We start from the raw sequence: 21,150 nt of genomic DNA, 5'->3' as shown, positions 1-21,150 counted from the left end.
ATCTTCATGCGGCAACTGCAGTGACTTTTACCAACTAAGTCAGTCATTAAAGGCTCCTCATCTTGGTCAACAATGCCTCAGGCGCTTCTAAATCAGTAGGTCCTAGTCTACAGCTTTGAATGCTGTAATGGCAACATAACAGAGAGAAATTAATGACTAGTGTGGGTAATCAAAGGTCACAATTTTCCATAAAAGCTCAGAATTTTCTAGTTTCATCTACGTCTTGATATAAAAGTACAAGGCACTTTCTTGACCGGGCTGAAGAACAAAAAAGACAAAATTAAGAGAAATAAATAAAAAGGCTGAGAGAAGCGGTGATTCTTTAAAAAGACTATGATTAACCAATGGGCATTACAGGGTTTGGTTTCTTTAACATAAAACATCTTAATTAACTTTTTTCAGAGTTGGATGAACTGTCACTAGGCCTAACACCACACTTAATTTGGGATCTGGCCCTAAGCCGCACTCCGTGTGAGCAGCTGTGCGGAGAGAGCACCACCCCCACCCAAGCCCAGATGGGAGCTCGGTGAGCACCACAAGGAGGGGGCAGGAGACCCACCTCTCTGCTCTGAACGCACCCCTGTACCACCCCTGCATCGAGCACCGGATGCATAATAGGAAGGTAATCAATAAACAGATGAACGGATCTGTGTGTGAAATTATTCCCACTCAGTCAGGGGACCGTGGATATGAGCAATAGAACCAACCCAGTTAATTTAAGTTTTGAAAAAAAGAAAAAAGCATTTACTGTCAGGGACCAGAGCAGCTGCAGGGCTCTGAATGGTAGAAAGTACCAGATTCAGAATAACTCATCTGACGGGCCAGCTTGGGTTGCACGTTCACCAGGGGATTTCGAACGACATATATCCACATTTCTATCCCGAGACGGAGGAGTCTCCAAAGCAGACGTAGGGTGCTATTTCTAGAAGAGAGCAGTGTGGTTGCCAGGCAGGTGTGAACTCACATGCGCGTCCTGACGGGAAGGAGCAGGGCGTGGGAATAACAAACCAACCCCCAGGGACTGTAACGGGCATTTTGCTTTTCATAGACCTGATCCTCTTTTGCACACAATCCCGGGAGGTGCATATTACAGCCTCATTTCACTTGAGTTGAAAGTGAAGTTCATGGAGTTTCAGTTACTCAGCTAAAGTCACAGGGAATCAGACCCAGGCCTCCCATTCTCTTCTACCTCTCCACAGAAACAGAAGGTTCCAGTCTCAGAAATAGGAACTTTTCCTTGTAATCAACGGTGCCTGAAGATAAGGACTTCTTGCCCTCATATTATCCGAGTTTTTTCACAGAATATATACAGAATCCCTTTCATTCAGTAAAAATGTTATTTGCTTAGGGGAGCCTGGGTGGCCCAATTGGTGAAGCGTGTGACTCTTGATTCGGTTCAGATCATGATCTCAGAGTCGTGACATCGAGCCCTGTGTCAGGCTCTGCAATGAGCACGGAGCCTGCTTGGGATTCTTTCTCTCCCTCTCCCTCTCTGCTCCTCTCCCGCTCGCTCACTCTCTTTCTCAAAAAAAATGAAAATAAATTCAAAAAAATTTTTTTGAAATATTATTCGCTTATACATAAACCTGCAGTTTCCACGGCTAATGACAGAATATGCAGATACCAAGGTAACAAATACAATTCTAAAACAGCTTAACAAAATTGCTCGTCTCTCGGGGCGCCTGGGTGGCGCAGTCGGTTAAGCGTCCGACTTCAGCCAGGTCACGATCTCGCGGTCCGTGAGTTCAAGCCCCGCGTCGGGCTCTGGGCTGATGGCTCAGAGCCTGGAGCCTGTTTCCGATTCTGTGTCTCCCTCTCTCTCTGCCCCTCCCCCGTTCATGCTCTGTCTCTCTCTGTCCCAAAAATAAATAAACGTTGAAAAAAAAAATTTAAAAATTGCTCGTCTCTCTACGCTCAGTATGCCCACTCACTAGCTCTGTCAGGACACATATCTGGTACTGGTAACAAGGGATAGCACGTGAGAACAAGGACACATTAAGCAAAAATCACTAATCCCTAATGGCGAATGGTCAGCCCTACTAGCAGGGGGCTGGAGCAGGAGCATTTTTTAAACCAGTGCAAGCCTAGCATTTTTCCACATGTAGAAAATGTGGCTTCATCTCTAGAGCGGCTGAAGCACAAACATGCAATTCACCGTATTATTTGGGTCACTAGTAACCTAAGCAGATGGTATATGCATTTTATGTGAAATATTTAATTAGGCCATCGGGAATGTGGTGGTACCAGCTGTTATGGCCTGCTGACCTTGGTAAAGGAGGAGATATCAGCAAAATGAGGGCGACAATGTTCAGACGAGTCCCAGACATGGAGCCTGTTTATGACAATATCAGCTACCCTGACTGTGTCACACTGCGAGGCAAGAAATGTCGGCCCAAGCACAGAGATCTGGCTCCCATCACTCACCTTCAAGTCCTCTGGAGTTATTAAAAACTGTTCTTAACTGATTTATACTAATATATACATAGGAAAAACTCTGGAAATACATGCTTCAAAATAATAATGGTTCTTACTTATAGATGACGAACTTAGCGGTGATTTTTATTTTCTTTTTCTATGTGTTTTTATGATTTGAAGTATTTAATTTAAAATACCAATGACTTATACCCATATAATTCCTTTTATATAGGACATGCATCCCTGAAACACTGCCTTATGAATCCATGTTTTGTTATAAATTTAAAAAACTCTATTCTTTCTCATTTACATTTAGGCAATTTTTCATTTTTCACAGCTGACTTCCCCAACTGGCCTATGAAGCCCTCTAGTATCTTAGTGCTGGGTTCTTCCTCCAGCTCAGTCAGGGGACCCCAGGCTGGGCCTCCAAGCTGCCCCCAAGAGTTCTACCAGAACCACATCAACTCCTCCCTTTTTCTCAGAGGCTCCTCCACAGATGTCCCCTTCCCCAATTCCTGTAACCCCTCATGTCTCTTCAATCAAACCATCCAGACGCGAATCCTTAAATCCACACAGTCTCAGAAATGCAAACCTTCCTTAAAAACAACAGCTCTTAAACAAGGACTTACTGCCCTCATCTAACAAAATAGAGTTCAAATCCTCTTCCACTCTCTCTGTATAATATAAATACAAAAATTTGCTTACATATAAATGTAAACTTTCTGTGGCTATTGACACACAATATGGTGACAAATCTGGTCCAATCTCTCCTCAACCTCTTCACAATGAAAAGAAAGGCTAGAAACTAATAACACCCTCAATTTCCTGCCCTCTTCCAGAGTGAATCCCATGGGGTTGGTTCAACAAGCATTCACTGAACCTTGAAACAGATAGACACAAGATGCTGGGGACTTTTCTAGACAACAGAGTTCCCTGCCTTCATGGAGCCAATGGTCTCTGCTGCCTCAATTACCCTGTCCTCCTCCTTGTCAAGACTCCCCTGTATTAATCAGCCTGGGTGGCCATAACAAAGAACCCCGAACTGGGTGGCTTTGACAACAGAACATATTTTCTCTCCCTTCTGGGTCTGAAAGGCTGAGATCATGGTGTGGGTAGGATTGGTTTCTGCTGAGGCCTCTCTGCTTGGCTTGGACACTAATGTCTTGCCACTTCCTTACACGGCCCTCCCTGTGAGTGTGCACATCTCTAATGTCTGTCCCTCTTTCATAAGGACACTGGATTAGCATTCCACCCTAAAGGCCTCCTTTTAACTCAATCACTTCTTTAAAGACCTTATCTCCAAACAGATTTACATTCTGAGGTAAATGGAGATTGAGACTTCAACACAAGAATTTTGGAAGAACACAAGGTACCCTTGACAAAGTCCCCCTCCCCTGGGTCCCTCTGGAAACACCATTCTCAAATAGCGCCCCCCTCCTCTGGGTCCCTCTGGAAACACCATTCTCAAATAGCACCCCCTCCTCTGGGTCCCTCTGGAAACACCATTCTCAAATCCTTTTCATATTTAAAACACCAACAAGCCTCCCTAGGCCTTATCTTCCCCTAGTCCACTCAACTGCTGTCCTTAACTGTAAGATATGAAAACAGCCTGAACTAGGAGTCTCCAACTCAAATTAGGAGAGCAGATCAGGGGTGGGCGGCCAGGTGGAGGACCAGAGAGGCCAGTCCCATCCACAGGGGGAAGCCGTGGGCCCACCGCCATCCTAACTTTACTCACGTGTGAAAACAGGAAGAAGGACATCAACCACCTCAATCCTTCCAACTGATTAAGTTCTTTCCAGTTTACCCCTAACTCAGGCAAAATGCCCTGAAGCAGGCAAAGCATCCCCTGATGGGAACTTTCAGTACCCCCTCAGGCCCTGAGCCAGCAAGACCCCAGACCCCAGTGACTGATCCCAAGACAATGATCGACCGGACATTCACTGCCCACCGTGTGGACCCACTGACCTTTATCCCACATTTTCCTTAAATAAACGTGGAAGTATTTCAGTACTTTGGAGACCATCTTTGAGGCCTTAGCTGACTGTCCTCCTGGTGTTGGACTCACTGAAATAAATTCCTTTCCTGTTTCACCTCCACTTACTGGATTTTGTCAGCTGCTAGTGGCTGAACCTGATGTGTCCGGGACCCTTAGAGCTGGGTGCTCTTGCCCCCTGTGCCCCAGCGACAGAGCCCAGTGTACCCTGTTCTCCTGACTTTGGAGAGAACCTAGAAATTGAATTGTGTGAAATTTCCCAAGTTTTATATGTTGGTGACAAAAATAAGAAAACAACTCTGGGGGCGGGGAGGGAGGGGCAAATGAGATAGGCCTGTTCTCCCAATTTTTTCCATTTTTTCGCCCCTATAATCTCTTATTTTCCTCATTTCCTACCTGTCCTTCATTTCCAACGTTTCTGAAATCAGGTTTCTTTGCACCAAGTCCTTTCCCCACACTCCAGTGAAATAGCTACAGCTCAAGTCCCCACTGGCTTTTCATTTTTAAACATCATTTTATTTGGAGGGGAAATCTATCTGGCCAGAACTACCCACTATATTAGCCTGAAAGACAGACTCCATTCCTGAGATGTCAGGTTGCTGTTCTGTGGGGATCTTTGAGCCCACTCTGCACTAGCGTGGAGTTATTAGCCCCCTCACCTGCCTCTGTGTTTGTGACAGTCTAAGTGCTCCAGGAGGGTGGGGTCTATGAACTATAAAGAGGCTGTTGTACTTCAATGGGGGTGGCGACGAGCAGACATCCAACCCACACCCAGCCGCAGCACACGTCTCTGCCGGAAAAGGGGGGTGTGAACAAAAGACTACATCCTCACACAGCTCTGCTGGTTTTCCACTCCCATGTAACAGGAATCAGACAAAAATGGATGAAGATAGCCCTCGCTCCACCACTGTGAGGCCAAATTACTGAGCTTTTCCACACCTCAGCTTCTTCAACTGTAAAATGGGAATTATAATGTTAAATTAAAACCTACAAATAATGTTGGGAAAATAGTCAATGTAAATGATACAATGAGTTTACCTGTGAAAGAATTTCAACCTAAAATGGAACTGGCGGGCGTAAGAGAGAAAGTCTCACGCATGTGTCCTCTGGAAAACAAAAACTTAAGGACTGGGAGACTAATTTCCCTTAAATGTCCTATTTACAGAAAATGGAAAATATCAGAATTTTCTTAAGTGACAGTGAGTTGGTGACGGGCTGCCTCCTACTGACCTTCACAAGTTTTACTTATGGTGTCCAGAGGCATGAACGAGACATGACCAGGGCGGGCTGGCCTCACCAAGTAAGCTGCACTGAGCTGTTGCTTGTGACCGGTTTTGTCTCCAAGGGAATTTTCAGAATTGACTCTCATTTGTTTTTGAATTTGATGGATTCCAACTGGACTGTCTCCTCATTACATTCCCTGCCCAAGAACCCCGCAGACCCAAACCCTCAGTGCACCTGCCTGTAGTCTGCTGTGGTGTGCGTGTCCTGAATTGTAACTCCTATCCTATTCCTGAACAGACTCATCCTTTTGACAATTTGGAGCTTTCCTTGGTTTACCTCTTTATTTAGGTTGACATACCTAACATCTTATCTTCACTTTCATTTCAAAAGGAAAACCATGGCTCCCACATACTAGAACTACTATTTCAGCTATGGTTTTCATATCACACTTGGAAAATGGTCCTCATTCATCTCTGGTGTCACATTCATGGTAGGATTTCTATTTTTCTATGAAAATTTTACACGAAATAATATTCTGTAACTAGTCTTAGGATAATTTCAACTACATGTGAAAATAATAAAATAGAACTCTGTAAAAATATATTTTATTAAAAAACTAGAAATGATTTACAACTTAAATGAAAAGAAAAAAGTGTTATAAAATAGGGGAAAAACACACCTAATTTTATTTATCCCCTTTTAAAATTTTTATGTTGGGCCTTCCTGGAAATCTGAATTATGTATCCTCAAATGCTTAGATACTCTCAAAGAAATCAATAAACTATTGTTGACCCAAACTACTATTAAAACAACTATCATACATTAAAAAATAAAAACAGTCCAGAGGGTACATAACTAAACATCAGAACAGTGGAGAAAATCTACACTGAAATCAATATTCTTCCATAAACCAACATGAATTTTTCTTGTAAGAAGAAATTAAAAAGAGTTCTGGAATATCTTTTAAGAAAAAGATCACCTGAATTCTGTGTGTAAATGAACTAGCTAAATAAATTAAACAGATATTTGGGTATGCTGACTGTCCCATTCACAAAATAAATTGAGTTAGCATCATTCAGAAAGTTCTAGTGGTTCAAAAAGCCACACAAAACCAAGGGAGAAAAACTCTGCACAGAATCTGTATGCTTCGAAAAAAGAAATTCAAGTAATGTTTATCTCTTGCTACAAATGCAAATCCAAATCAATAACCAATTTTATTCTAGATTTTTATCCACCGCAGTACATAAAGGTGATTTGGACACTGCCTGAACACAGCCCTTGACTCAGCATCTTCTCAGGCACGTAAATTTGTCATTCTGACCAATACGTAACTAATCATATAGTGGTAAAGAGAGTAGTTTTTATTTAATCCTTTAATAAAACTCAGGAAGACTGGGAGTACCTTAAAATCTTAGCTATTTTAGAACAAATATATTACATTTTAATGCAGTTTTAGAACTACATCATTTCAGCTGACTTAACAACTATAAAAAGTCAAATTTATAGTAATTGAAACCATATTAATTTTTCAGAAATAGTGATTTGCCAAAAGTGCTATCAGACTCAGAAGCTGTCTAAAGAAACAAAACTGAATTTCCCAAACATTCCATTCCTGGGCATTACTGGCATGCACCACCATCCAACACCAGCACAGCCTGTGGGCAGATATCGTTAGGACTTCAAGTCTCCTAAAATGAACACAATGAGGGGCCACTCCTATACCAATGATGGATACTGGAAATAAAATTACATTTGAATTGTTTGCCTTACCCAGGTTATATGAATAAATGTTTTACCTGAAACATCACAAAATCCAAATCCTGGGTATAAGTTACTCATACATGTACTTCTCTCTTTTAAATTACAGACTTTCCTCAGTTTATGATATGGTTACACTCCGATAATCCCAGCAAACATTGAACATTTTGGAAGTCAGAAATGCATTCAGGGCACCGAACTACCAAACGACATATCTTACTCAGCCTAGCCTACCGTTAACGTGCTCGCAACACTTCTGTGAGCCTACAGTACAGACGGGCAAAATAAAACAGCACACAGCGCCCATTTTATAAGAATACTGTAACGAAAGCAAAACAGGAATGCTTCTAGGAGTATCGAATGGTTGTTGTGTTGGTTGTCTACCATGATCGCGTGGCTGACGAGAGCTGTGGCTCATGGCCCCTGCCCAGCATTACAAGAGAGCATCCAAAGGCCTATATCGCTAGACCAGGAAAAGATCCAAATTCAAAATTCCAAGTATGGTTTCTAATAGAATGTGTATCACTTTCGCACCATCGTAATGCCAAAAAATCCCAAGCCAAACCGTCATAAAACCGGGCCAGCTGTACTCTTCACCACCGTCAGATTCTCATTACCTGTTATCTGCATGTATGCTTCTCTTTCTCTTTATTTACACTGTATCTTCTTCCACATCTTAGTCTTGTTTTGTAAATCTCAAGATCTCTCAGAGCTTCAAGATGTATCCTCTTATTTCCATCTAAAATTCACAATACGGAGTGGAAAAGGACAAGGAATTGGGTGCTACTTAACTAAAGCTGACAGGAAAACAAATCATATCCTAGGAATGTGACCCACGGGAAAGGGCCATTTATGGTAACATTTATCAAGAACACTTATATGAAGAGCAAAAGCTGAAAGTGCATCCAAAGAATCGTTGAAGAACATAAAAAGTTTAAAAAGAAAAAAAACCATACATTCTAATGTCTACAAATTTGTAACTCTGGGACATGAAACACATTATTCATTTCTAAGCAAAAGAAAGACAAATACATCACATGTACCTGGTAGGGGTTGAGTTTGCTTAAGAAAACTTCTGAGATTTGCCTTTTCGGGTTCACATGCACTTCTTAACTACATGTACTATTCAATCTCGAGTTTTCACAGGAGCCCCATTAATAAGACAGACAAGGCCTGGAGACTACAGAGCGGGAAGCAGTCCACTGTGGGGGTTACTGGTTTACATTAACTGGTCTAGTTAAATAAGATGTGCAGACTACCTCTGGCAATACAGAAGCAGATTTGCATTCTCAAAATTTTAAACGACGAGAAGCGACAGGAAAGAATCGGCTTAATTTTGACAAAGTCACACCAGGAGAAAGGGTTGAAGACATGAGTGGGAAGTGAGGTGGAACCACACACTCTTGGCTGAAAATACGGGAAGGAAGGTAATGGGTGAGGGGATGAAAGGGAAGCCACGTATCTGTTTAATTGTTGACAGACTGCTTAAATCTGTCTTCACAGGAACAGGACTATAAAGAGGATTTCACACGCGCCTATGAAAACCACAAGTTTCAGGACAAGGTGCACACTCCCCTGCAGGCACTCAGGGCATCATCTGAAAAAGACTTAAAACATGACTATTTTAAGGAGACTTCTGCTTTGTATTCCCAATGAAATCTAAAAAAACATGGGTCCAAAATGAACAAAAGCCAGGGATGAATATGATATGAAAAGTCAATAGGTTGAGTTTTAAAGGAAAATGGCTATGATTTTAAAAGAATAAATGGAAGTTTAAAACTCAGATCCAAAGCAATAAAAAGCAAAAAAGACAATACAGAAAATCAATCCTGAAAGGTAGAAGACAAATCGGAGAAGTTCTCCAAGTCATTAGAACAGAGGTCGGCAAACTACAGCCTGAAACCCAAATCCGGCTGGCCGTCTGTTTTGCTATGTCCTGTGAACTAAGGATGGTTTTTACAGATGAACATTTGTAATCAATTAATGATAAGGAACTTTGAACCCCAATTAAGCAAAAAGTTATCTCTCCCCAAAAGAATTATATTCTGCTCATTAGATCAGTATTACCAAAACAAAACAAAACACTACTCAATTATTATATTTTAAATTGCATCAATAAAAAATTTATAGAAATTTGTTTTCTCTTGTTATATAAATAGCTACATAATATCCTCGATTTTGCCTCATTCTACAAAGCATAAAATATTAACTATCTGGCTCTTTACAGAAAAATTTTTTTGACCTCTGCTTTAGAGGAAAGAGACAGATCTAAATGCTAGGGAAAAGATAATGGCTAAGGGGTCAAGGAGAAGAAATCCAAGCAAAGAATAATGGGTGTTTCAAAGAGGCACCAACATGAATGGGAGTTATAAGCAAAGATATAATTCAAAAACTTTTTCCTGATGTAAAGAAATATTTAAATTTGATATCAAAGGGGCTTTCAGAACTTTAGGCAAAAATAATTCAAAATGACTCACACCTGGACAACCCTTAGCAAAATGTTTGAATTTTAAGGTTAAAGAAAAAAGTTCTAACAACATACGGGCAGGGTTGGGGCAAGGAGGAAAGGACAGGTTGCCCCTGAAGAAATAAACACCAGGCTGGCCTTAGACTTTCCCTCTGCAACAGTAAAACCACATGGCATGGCAGGGATAGTTTTACTTTACTCTTGAAAAAAAAATTGTGACTCAGGAATTTCGTATTTAACTACACTGATGGTTTACGTCTAAAAGTCCTAAGGACACTCTTTCAGACACAGGAAAAGACTCAAAAAAATCTAACACCTACCCTAAGTTTCTTAATATGTGTGAGTGTGTTCTTTCCCAGGCAACAGAGGGGAGGCAGTAGGAGTGAAAGTTTCAGAGCAGGGACTCTGGATGGAGACCTGAACCTATCCGGAGTCCTGGCTCTGCATGGACAAATTAGTTCAGCTCTCAGTGCCTCCATTTCTTCATCTGCCCAGTGGACTAATTAATGGACTCTACCTCAGAACCACACAGAGAAGATTAAACGTGAGTTAGCTCACATTTAAGTGCCTATAGTGGCACTTTGTAAATACTTAATAAATGTTGTATGTTGTTGTTGCTACTATTATCCTGCGCACTACGGATGAAAAGAAATTAGGAACCAGGAAAATTGGGGATTTAAAGTATTACAGCACTGATTATCAAAATGACAGTTAAATAGTCAAGTCTGGATATGATTATAAACATGGTAAAAGTAAAAAACAACTCTTGAAAAATAAAAACATAACAAAATACTGAAATTCACTAATGATACAGTTCTAGAAGACTACATTTTAGAAACTGGAGGGGGGGGACATTAGAGTCTAAATATATTGTTTTTTCTTTAATATACTGAAAAATAAGCTTAGTTTGTAGATTTTGAAATTAAATTTAAGTTCCAAACACATAAGAGCATAAAAGCAAACAAAACAAAGTTCACGAAACAATATAGCAATGAAGCATTGAATGCAGAATACACGAAACACCTATCAGTTGCTAAAATAAATGTAAACCAGGGGCGCCTGAGTGGCTCAGTTGGTTAAGTGCGATTTTGGCTCAGGTCATGATCTCATAGTTCATGGGTTCGAGCCCCATGTCAGGATCTGTGCTGACAGCTCAGAACCTGGAGCCTGCTTCAGATTCTCTGTCTTCCTCTCTCTCTGCCCCTCCCCAACTCGTGCTCTGTCTCTCTCTCAAAAATAAACATTTTAAAAAAATCTTTTAATAAATGTAAATTATTTAAATTCTCTTTAACCAGGGCAAAGAACTTAAAATAGAGTCAAGAAACAAAATGGAACAGAAAGATTAAAAATTAGAGAGAAGGCAAAGATAATGAGAACAAAAGCAGAGTTAACAAATTAAAATTAGGTAACATAAAATCTGAGCAAAAACCAAGACCTTAAGTCAATTTGCATGGATACTGATCCTATAATGAAACATCCACGAACCTTTCATCTTTCAGGAATAGAACACCAAAACATGAAAATCAAAAGCTATGAGAAATGAGGAAGAACAAAAACACACTGGAACAGAAGACTGTAAGACACAGCATTTGATCCACAAAATATGGTTGTGGAAGATTTCATCTACAGGGTTGGGTTATGAACCACACCAACTCCGTATCCACCAAACAGTATTTCACTTAAGAAAAAAATGTCCATGAAAGAGTCTGAACGACTGTTCATCTGTGAAACAAAACAGCATAAATATATTGAAAACATTCCAAAAGCTAGAAATTACTGAACTTTAATAAATACAAAATGCCATCTGTCTGAAAACTCAAAAAGCATCTTTATAATAACGTATTTCTTACAAAATAACAAAAAGGAACTTATAGATTGCAGCCAACACTGTGCTTATAATTAAATTCGTACACTTAAAGGTTTCATTATAAAGTTTTTTTTTTTTTAAAGCAAAGCAAATATACTAAACAAACAAGTTATCAAGAGGAGGGGGCCTTAAGGAAATCTATTCATGAATAAGGAGATGTTAGAACATACATTAAATAATGGACAGGAAGCTCAAAAACCTCAATGGTATTTATATTAGTGAAAAACTAGATGTAATCTAAACAACAGAAAACTGTATTGATTTTAGTGAGAATTTCCAGTTAGATTTCTTCTGTGATTAAAAATCATATTTACACATATTTTAACGAAACGCTACAAAGTCGTTAAATAAAAAGGTGGCATATAAAATTTTATACATTAAGTAATACCAACCGTGTGAAAACAAAAAGAGAAAACACTTAAACATAGAAAAACCACAGTTACATCTACAGGTTAAAACATGGATAACATTTTTTAACATTTTTCTAGATTTTCCCTATTTTGTAAAACGGGTAATTCATTACTTCGATAATCAAGGAGAAAATCACACTATTTTTAAACTGAGTGCCCAGTACGAGAATGCAGCTCTCACCTTTTCTTTTTTAAACTGAAGTATAATTGACATATAACATTATGTTGGTTTCAGGAGCACAACAACAATTTGACATTTGTACACATTACAAAGTGATCACCACAGTGAAGTCTCGTTAAACATCCATTACCACACACGGTGACAAAATATTTTTTCTTATAATGAAGACTTTTAAGATCTACTCTCTTAGCAACTTTCAAATATGCAGTACAATATTATTACCTACAGTTCACCAGGCTGTACATTAAATCTTCAGGACTTATTTATGACTGGAAGTTTATATTTTCTGACCCTCTTCACCCATTTCAACCACCCTCCAACCCCCACTTCTGGCCACCACCAAGCTGTTCCTTGTATCTATGCAGCTCTCGCCATTCATATTAACACTATTCAAGCTCCTACTTCTGCTTTAAGTACTATTAATTATGCCTGGACATTTAGGGGAAAAATTGAGCTTGTTACTCAGATTGTTAAAAACAGAAAACTGAACTTGAATAATTTACAGAACAAGAAACATGTTATTTTCAAGTTTGCTGAGATCAGTGATCAGTAACTGTCCTGTGCCTACTAAGTCAGTGCTACATTTCAAACCACTCCCACTGAAACCCAGTTAAACCTACACATCCCTCCGTGACACTGGCTCTCACAAAGAGCTACACGATCAGGACTTCCCATGTGACTCTTTAATACAGCTTATGGAGCTATTTTTCCGTCAAGATGCCAAATGTAAAAATAAGCCCAGCTATTTGGAAGCTGTCATGTTTTATTCGAAAAATTATGATTTCCCTATAAATCTGTGATTTCTAAAGTCTGAGGAGACTTGAGGCATTCATTCTTAAATGTAATATTGCCTGTATCTTGGTGAAATGGCTTTTCATCTAGATGAGTATCTCTCTGCGTTTATAAAGAAAGTATAAATGAAAATCAATTCAGTATCCAAATATTCAGGTGACACGGAATTTCGAGGATGCGTCTATTCTATAAAGTAAGATTATGCCTTTTTGTTTTGGGTCTCTATGATGAAAGAATTCTAGAACAGTAGTTATCCTTGCCTCCTCATACACTAACTGAAAGCACAGGGATCTCTCAGAGGGTACTTTCTGTTTCTGCACCAGAGCTCCTCCAAAAACCGTCACAACGGCAGCAAATTAAACCAGGGGAGTTTGAGAAGCCGGGGCATCGTGAACAGGGCCAAGACTGTCCCAAGCTGACTTCATGTGGTGAGGTGCATGACAGGGAACTGAGATAACCACAAAATGTGCACGGATACTATTATGCTGAAGTACACTGATAACAGAGTTAAATATTCTAAATAGTTCATTTCTAAGGGATTACTACACTTCTCCAGACTCAAAGTCATTTATGCCTTTCAACTTATTTGAAAGCTTTTGGTAATAACTCCTCAAATATTCATTGCTTGTCATATTCTAAATAGTGAATTCCTGGATGCAAATACACAAAGCCGTATTAGCACTAATGGACTTATGTATTTGCACCAAGGAAAGAACATACATTTAGAAACCTGTTCTCTGCTGCTCATAGGCAATCATGGTGCATTTTCTCTTGTGGACAAAATAAAAATGCATTGCTATTTATGTGGAACCATTCAGGTGTTACAGGCATTTCTATAACGTCCAAGAATGCATTGGCCATGACCAACTAAAGTCGTTTTTGGCTTATCATCATTCAAGCTGAATTAATAATATTAAACAGCATGTGGGATGAGGGAAAACACAGTGCAGAGCAACATTAAAATCCCTTTCCACCCAAGCATAATTCATTTTGATCTTTACTACTTGATTCAGCTAAAGGTCAAACCATATATGATGGTTTAGATCCAGAAAATATATTATTTCGCTGTGCAGTATGGTCCGAAATGAGGGCAACTAATTTAAAAAGATGCAATTTGGAAAATATAAATGTAATGAAAAATGCCTCCATTATGAAGTATATAAATTAAGCTCTACTATTGATTACTGCCAACATTTAAAATCTCCCCACTCATACTGGTAATGCCTTTAGTGTAACTTAATTTTCTTCCTATTGTGTCGATGCCTCAATGAACATCACTCTGGTGAGGGACCAAACACAGGTCAGAAATGTTAGTGATGATAAATTACAGACCTTAATAACTTTTGAACAGTTTTAAATGTACAAGTCATCTAGGAGTCATTTAGCTCGATAGATGAATGGTTAACGAACTACATACACTAATAAGAACCATGTGTTAGTCTGTACCACTACATGGCATAAGGCCAAGATCTAATAAAGAATAAAACTGGGCTTTGGAGCATATACAACTGGAGAAAGAAAAAAAGTGAATTATCTTATTAAAAGACTGTATGAGCAAAAATCGCTCATGAATTTATACAAATAATTTATGAGCACAAAAGGCTTTATTAAAAGACTGGCCAGATTCACAACTGACAGACGGCTGAAATGTGACCAGGTTTGGGATAGGGAAAAAACAGGCAATGAGTAGATTCAGGTGTTTGCTTGGTCATTTGGTATTTTTGCTTTCAACGAAAGGGGGTGTGAAAATCTTCATCTTTCTTGCAGACTGTTTGGACTGGGGCTTTTGTACTTTACGTGTTACTCCCATTTTTTGCTCTTGGGTGAGTCACAAGCAACATGGGCTGCCCTCCAACATCCTCCTGAGGGACATCCACAGAGCAGGTTCTGGAAGGAACCCAAATCAGTCCAACTCCAAGAAGTCTAAAGCAGTTCTAATATGGAGAGACTTAAGAATCAAGCTAAAAGAGGCACAGATTGAACAAGTGATAGTTTCCCCATTACTGAATTAAAACTGACAGGTGACATCTTGCCTGGTGTAACAGTGAAGAAATCTTCACTAATCCACCCACTTCAGTCATTTCTCAAGAGTCATCTGCCTGCCGCCATATCACAATCGCCAAGGCAGCTTGTTTAAAACGTGTACTCCTAAATTACCTGCCAGGCCTCTGGTAATAAGATCGCCAGTCTTTTACAAGCAGCCCTGGAGATCCTCGGGAGCCCTGAAGCTTGCGAGCTCCGGTGCTGGGAGGCAGGCCCAGGTGGCTCTTCTTCCACCACACGTGCACGGCTCCCACGGCTCCTCTCACTTCCCACCATCACACCTACGGTGCACACGTCAGCAATACAAGACGCACCAGACTCTTTAAGAGCAGCATGAATGAGCGGATAAATGCGTGAATGAGAAAGTTAATAGTATTTCTGAAATAAAACAGGAATTCTGATTCCATTAGAGTTGGCTCTACAAATCCATTCACAGCCTTCTAAAAATCCCCACAGTGCTCCAAACTACTCACTCTATATATTTGGCAGTATGATCTGAGCTTCTCAAATACTGATCACAGTCAACTGTGGAAAAAAGAAAGAAGAGGAAATGAAAAGCACTGATTCTGATTTCTCAGAAACGTCATGATGCTGTGCTGCTCTCTACCCTGCATAGCTGGCTGGCAGACACCACTGTGGTCCCAAAGCACATCTGCTGCGAAAGCCGTTGCTTAGCAACAGCAATCAATGCTGTATTTCCTCTTCACCATTTGCCTAAAGATTGAGACACTGCTTCAAGGTATTATTTTCAAATACCTTCTGTTTCACTGACCAAACATGTTTGTTAATTTTTCTATTATGCGAAAAGAAATCGGGAACCAAATCAGCATAGGAATTCAAGAAAAAAGAGAGAAGGTCAGTGTAACACAGGGTGCTTTGGGATTTGTTTGATGAAGAAAAATTCTTTGACAGCTCATTGACTTTATTTGCTATACCCTTTCATTCTGCCATTTTAGAATTGATTTCTGCTAGCTCATGGGATATGAAAGCCATTAGCATGAATTATCATTCTAAATGCAGATCCACAAGGTACTGCCATAAAACACAAAAAGCAAATGATTTTCAGAAACTGGTTTAATATACATCTCACATCTCCGTTAAAGCTCATGTCTTGGTTACATTCTTACTAACCACTAGCAGCATTTGCCAACATCTTTTCACTGATAGTACAAATCTTTCAGATAAGCAAGGCTTATAATCTAAATTACTTGGTGCTTCTGATATATTTACAAGGTAAATTATATACACACCATACAACACCGACTTTGAAGAAGCAGATACGAAATTTTATTTTAAATACGCCAATATGTCCTACCAATGAATGGGTTCTTCATACAAAAACACGAATGAGACCCAGGAACTTCATGTGATACTTTCTAATAAAAAGAGTTAATATTTGCTTAAAGTATGCGCACAATCAGTGGTGGACCCATCTGGGTGGGTATAATGTGATAATTATTTTCCACATTTATTGACTGCCTACTATGTATAAATCTCTATGGGCAGCATAAAGATGAGTAAAATGTGATCCCTATACAAATCTTGTGCTAGAAACAGTCACATCAAGAAGTAATACAGAAGAATATAGATTTTACCTCAAGTATTTGTTTAGTTTCAACAAGTGTCTCAATTAATATGGATTATATCTGCAACACAGACTAGATGAATAAATCATAGTCCGAGACCTTTATTTTTTACGATAACATTCAGCATTGGTAAGGATGTAGTGAGATAAAAATGTCATAGTTAACTGTAAAAGACATCAGGCCAGGAAACTAAATCAACCTTTCTGAAATACTGGCAAAATGTAATAAAACTACTTAAAATATGCACATTTTAAACTTTAACATGATAATTATGTGTCTAAGAAACTAGTTTAAGGAAATAAAAATGCCAACAAAAGATATCTATTTCAGCTATATTTAAAACAGTAAATAAATATCCAATATTAGAATGATTAAATGAATAATGATATAGCTATATGATGAGTATTACTAAAATATTGTTCAAGAATATTTTATGAGAGCATAAGTCAGTCAGAAAAAGACAAATACCACATAATCTCACTCATATGTGGAATTTAAGAAACAAAACACATGAGTAAAGGAAAAAAAGAGACAAACCAAGAAACAGACTCTTAACTATAGCGAACACAATGATGGTCACCAGAAGGGGGTGAGGGATGGGTGAACTAGGTGATGGGAATTAAGGAGTGCGCCTGTCGTGATGAGCACTGGGTGATGTATAAAGTTGCTGAATCACTCTATTGCACACCTGAAACTAATATAATACCATATGTTAACTATACTAGAATTAAAATTTAAAACTTAATTTTAAAAGGAAGAGTATTTTGGGGCTCCTGGGTGGCTCAGTCGGTTAAGTGTCCAACTTTGGCTCAGGTCATGATCTCACAGTTTGTGAGTTCGAGCCCCGCATCAGGCTCCATGCTGACAGCTTACAGCCTGGAGCCTGCTTCAAATACTGTGTCTCCCTCTCTCTCTGCTACTCCACCGCTCATGCTCTGTCTCTCTCCTTCAAAAATAAATAAAAACATTTTAAAAAAATATTTTTGAAAAGGAAGAGTATTTTATGAAAAGAAATCATTGCTATAATGTCTAGAGGAAAACCAATGAAAGAAAATAATCCATACTAAATGCACAGAAAACACAGTAAAGGAAAATGTATCATAATATTAATAATCAGAGGTGGTATTTATTTCTTGGCTTTGCTTTTCTATGCTTTCCTAGGTTTTTTATATTGACTATGACATATTTTGTAATCAGAAAAATATCCTAATAAATAAATACATCAGAATCTTATTTCAACTTCTATTTACAGATTTTTAAATTTCAACACAGAATTTCAGCCCTCGCTGGTCTCCTAATCACTGGCAACTTGAATGATAAAGTACTTAAGCTTCACAAGTATTTTTGGATCAACAATTTCATATTTCCATAGATGTCTGATAAACTTAGTCAATATTTTCCCAGAGGACAGTGATAATAAAAGCATATGATTTAGTCTAAACAAAATTATCTTTTACTTAACAATTCAACAAATATGCACCAAGCACAGGACATACAAATAAAATGACAGGATACTCTTGGGATGCTACAGATACATTTCAGGGGCTTGCTCTCTTCTGATGACCTTCCAGAAGATATAGGGCCCCAAGGCACAGCATTTGTCTTGTATCAGAATATACTGTGTGTCCACAAAAGAAGTTTCTACTGCTGTCTGAAGCAGGTGATTCTGCAATCTACAACTGCTAACCCCCCTACCACCAGAGAGATTGAAGGGTCAGGGATGCAGACAAATAAAATTAAGAGAATTCTGTCAACAGAAATTAGTATTTCTGTAAATCTTCCTTCCATTCATATTATATAAATACACACACAATATTCTTTTTCTCAGTGACTAGAGGGGCCAAAAACAGCAGTTTTCTAAGCCCAATAACTGAGGTGCAGACTTTCTGATCTTTATACCAGCAGAGAATATGTTAATACCTCCAATATCAAAGAAGGAAACTGGAGTTTTAAATCATGAAGTAAGTTGACCAGGATCACCAGCTAACCAGCAAGGAGGTAAAACTCAAGCCTAGGTCGGTTTACCCCCTTAAGTCGGTGCTTCTTCCCTTACAGAACATGTGACACTCAAGCAAATGGATAGGAGAGAGGTAACCACTCCCAAGGAGCAACAGACAAGAACGGGAGGCAGAAATAAGCAAGATGTCCTGAGGTCCCCACTCCCGGTCGGCTAGAATAGGGGCAGGGGGACACGGCTTGTGCCAGATGGCCCATCTCCTGCATTTCCAAGACGGAAGGATGGCCCTGTTCAAAGGTCAAGATTGGTTGCACCTGATGCTCCTCTCCCTGGCTCCACACTCCCTTCCAACTTGATGATCTCCCCTTGACCCCTGGGACCGCTGAAATATTTGTGGTGGCCATGGGCTCTGAGTACACCCCAGTTTTAAATCTGCCTATGAATAAGAAAAATTCCTCCTGTCCTGTTCCTTTCTCTTACTCAATATAGTTCCTCTCCCTTCAAGAAGTGCCTTTCGGTGACATCCTGGATTTCCTATAATCTGATCTGAACTCCTGCTATCAAGAGCTCCGCAGAGCTCGCTCCCATAACCTGCCCTATTTGCTGGCTCTCTCGTACCAACAAAATGCCCCCTCAACAACAGGCGGCAAAAGATATATTAACCTTTAGTTAATCTAAAGATACAATTAATACTGCACTGAACACATGACCTCTGTCTCCCCACCCATAATCACCCAGACTTTCTTTTTTTCAAAAGAAGTGATGGTATTGGCCTAACGGGAACATGGTCTCCCAAATGCCCAGTTGGGAATGATGACGTGGAAAATAACAAGGGAGGAGTCTTGAGCTCCAGAGATAGATTTCACATCCAAGTTTACTAATCAGTAGAAGGTGAAATATTTTGAAAAGACTTCTTTGGTAAAAGCATGCAGGATGAACTGAAGAGGACAGACACAAGTGTCCAATGTCAAATCTGTCCATTTCGTGCTAGAATGTTAAAGTGAGCATGGCAAGAAATCTCAAAGGAAAAACAGGCAGAACTCTTACTTAACTGTACATGGTATAAAATAAAGAGAAAACCCAAAGAGGGGAGATCTGACACCAACATGTTTAAGTTTGTCATATCAGCTTATTATGGGATGAATGAACTACATTAAGGAGTTCTTCAAGATAAAACCCAAGAGGGGCGCCTGGGTGGCGCAGTCGGTTAAGCGTCCGACTTCAGCCAGGTCACGATCTCACGGTCCGTGAGTTCGAGCCCCGCGTCGGGCTCTGGGCTGATGGCTCGGAGCCTGGAGCCTGTTTCCGATTCTGTGTCTCCCTCTCTCTCTGCCCCACCCCCGTTCATGCTCTGTCTCTCTCTGTCCCAAAAATAAATAAATGTTGAAAAAAAAAAAAATTTAAAAAAAAAAAAAAAGATAAAACCCAAGAAAGTTAAAAATTAGCGTGCTGAAATAAATAAGCAAACACGCAATAAGTATGTTCCTAAAATTTAGGGCTAAGATAGAAACTGTTTTAGACCACTGGGTCCTGCCATGCAAAGAATGTTTCCATTCTATCCAATGCTTTCCATAATGGTCACCAAAAATAATTTTAAAACTTTCCAAAGAGAGCTACCAGGATATTTAGGTGTAAAAAATTAAGAAACAGAACCTTCTGATTACTGAAGAATGACAGCTAAAAAACACACAGAGAGAGATGCAGAAGTCACTTTGCAGCTAAGTTAGCTGAACCCCCAAACGTACATGCTTGTGTTTATGCTAAGAGCACCATACAATCACATCTATATATATATTCTATTATCAAAATCACTTATCTTTTTTTTTTAATTTTGTTTTTAACATTTATTTATTTTTGAGACAGAGAGAGACAGAGCATGAATACGGGAGGGTCAGAGAGAGAGGGAGACACAGAATCTGAAACAGGCTCCAGGCTCTGAGCTGTCAGCACAGAGCCCGTCGCGGGGCTCGAACTCACGAACCATGAGATTGTGACCTGAGCCGAAGTCGGACGCTTAACCGACTGAGCCACCCAGGCGCCCCTCAAAATCACTTTCTACTGTGTAGTAAGTTAAAATTCATGGGTATACCTTATTTTCTCTTTCTGTTTTCTTTTTTGTTTTTTAGGTTTCTACCTCGCTAAAGAATGTTTCTGCTGAGCTTTCTATTCTTCATTCACTCCAATTAAACTGCAGTGATTCACCAGTTATTACCACCACAGCCATACACGTGTTGAAGAGAAGATCATGATTATAATCTGCACAATTACCGACGGCTAGATAGCATGCCTACACACGGTGTTTTGAAAAACAGCTTCATTTCCGATGGAGATCAGGACAGCAATAAAAGAGTTCCACAGTCTCTTCACTAAATACATCTTTGTTTGCATGGTCTGTGTATACTGTCATGGGGCAGGTGCGGGAAAATGTAAAATATAAATATTTAAAATCCAACT

At 39.4% G+C, this 21,150-nt stretch overlaps 1 protein-coding gene across 5 annotated transcripts in view; it reads right to left on the bottom strand.

The window, feature by feature from the left end:
- Positions 1–21,150, bottom strand: part of SMYD3 (SET and MYND domain containing 3) — a 706,268-nt gene that overhangs the window by 390,605 nt on the left and 294,513 nt on the right. Inside the window, exon 1 of one of the 5 annotated variants that reach the window (XM_047841260.1) lies at positions 8,011–8,029. The exons of the other annotated variants lie outside the window; for them this stretch is intronic. The gene's annotated coding sequence lies outside the window, so the exon portion shown is untranslated. Of the gene's footprint in view, positions 1–8,010; positions 8,030–21,150 lie in introns of those variants that run through there. 5 annotated transcript variants of the gene reach the window in all.

Source organism: Prionailurus viverrinus, chromosome F1 (genome assembly GCF_022837055.1).
Source record: "Prionailurus viverrinus isolate Anna chromosome F1, UM_Priviv_1.0, whole genome shotgun sequence".
In the NCBI taxonomy this organism is placed as follows: domain Eukaryota; kingdom Metazoa; phylum Chordata; class Mammalia; order Carnivora; family Felidae; genus Prionailurus; species Prionailurus viverrinus.
The sequence above is the reverse complement of the archived record's forward strand: the minus strand, read 5'-3'. Positions and strand labels throughout refer to the sequence as shown.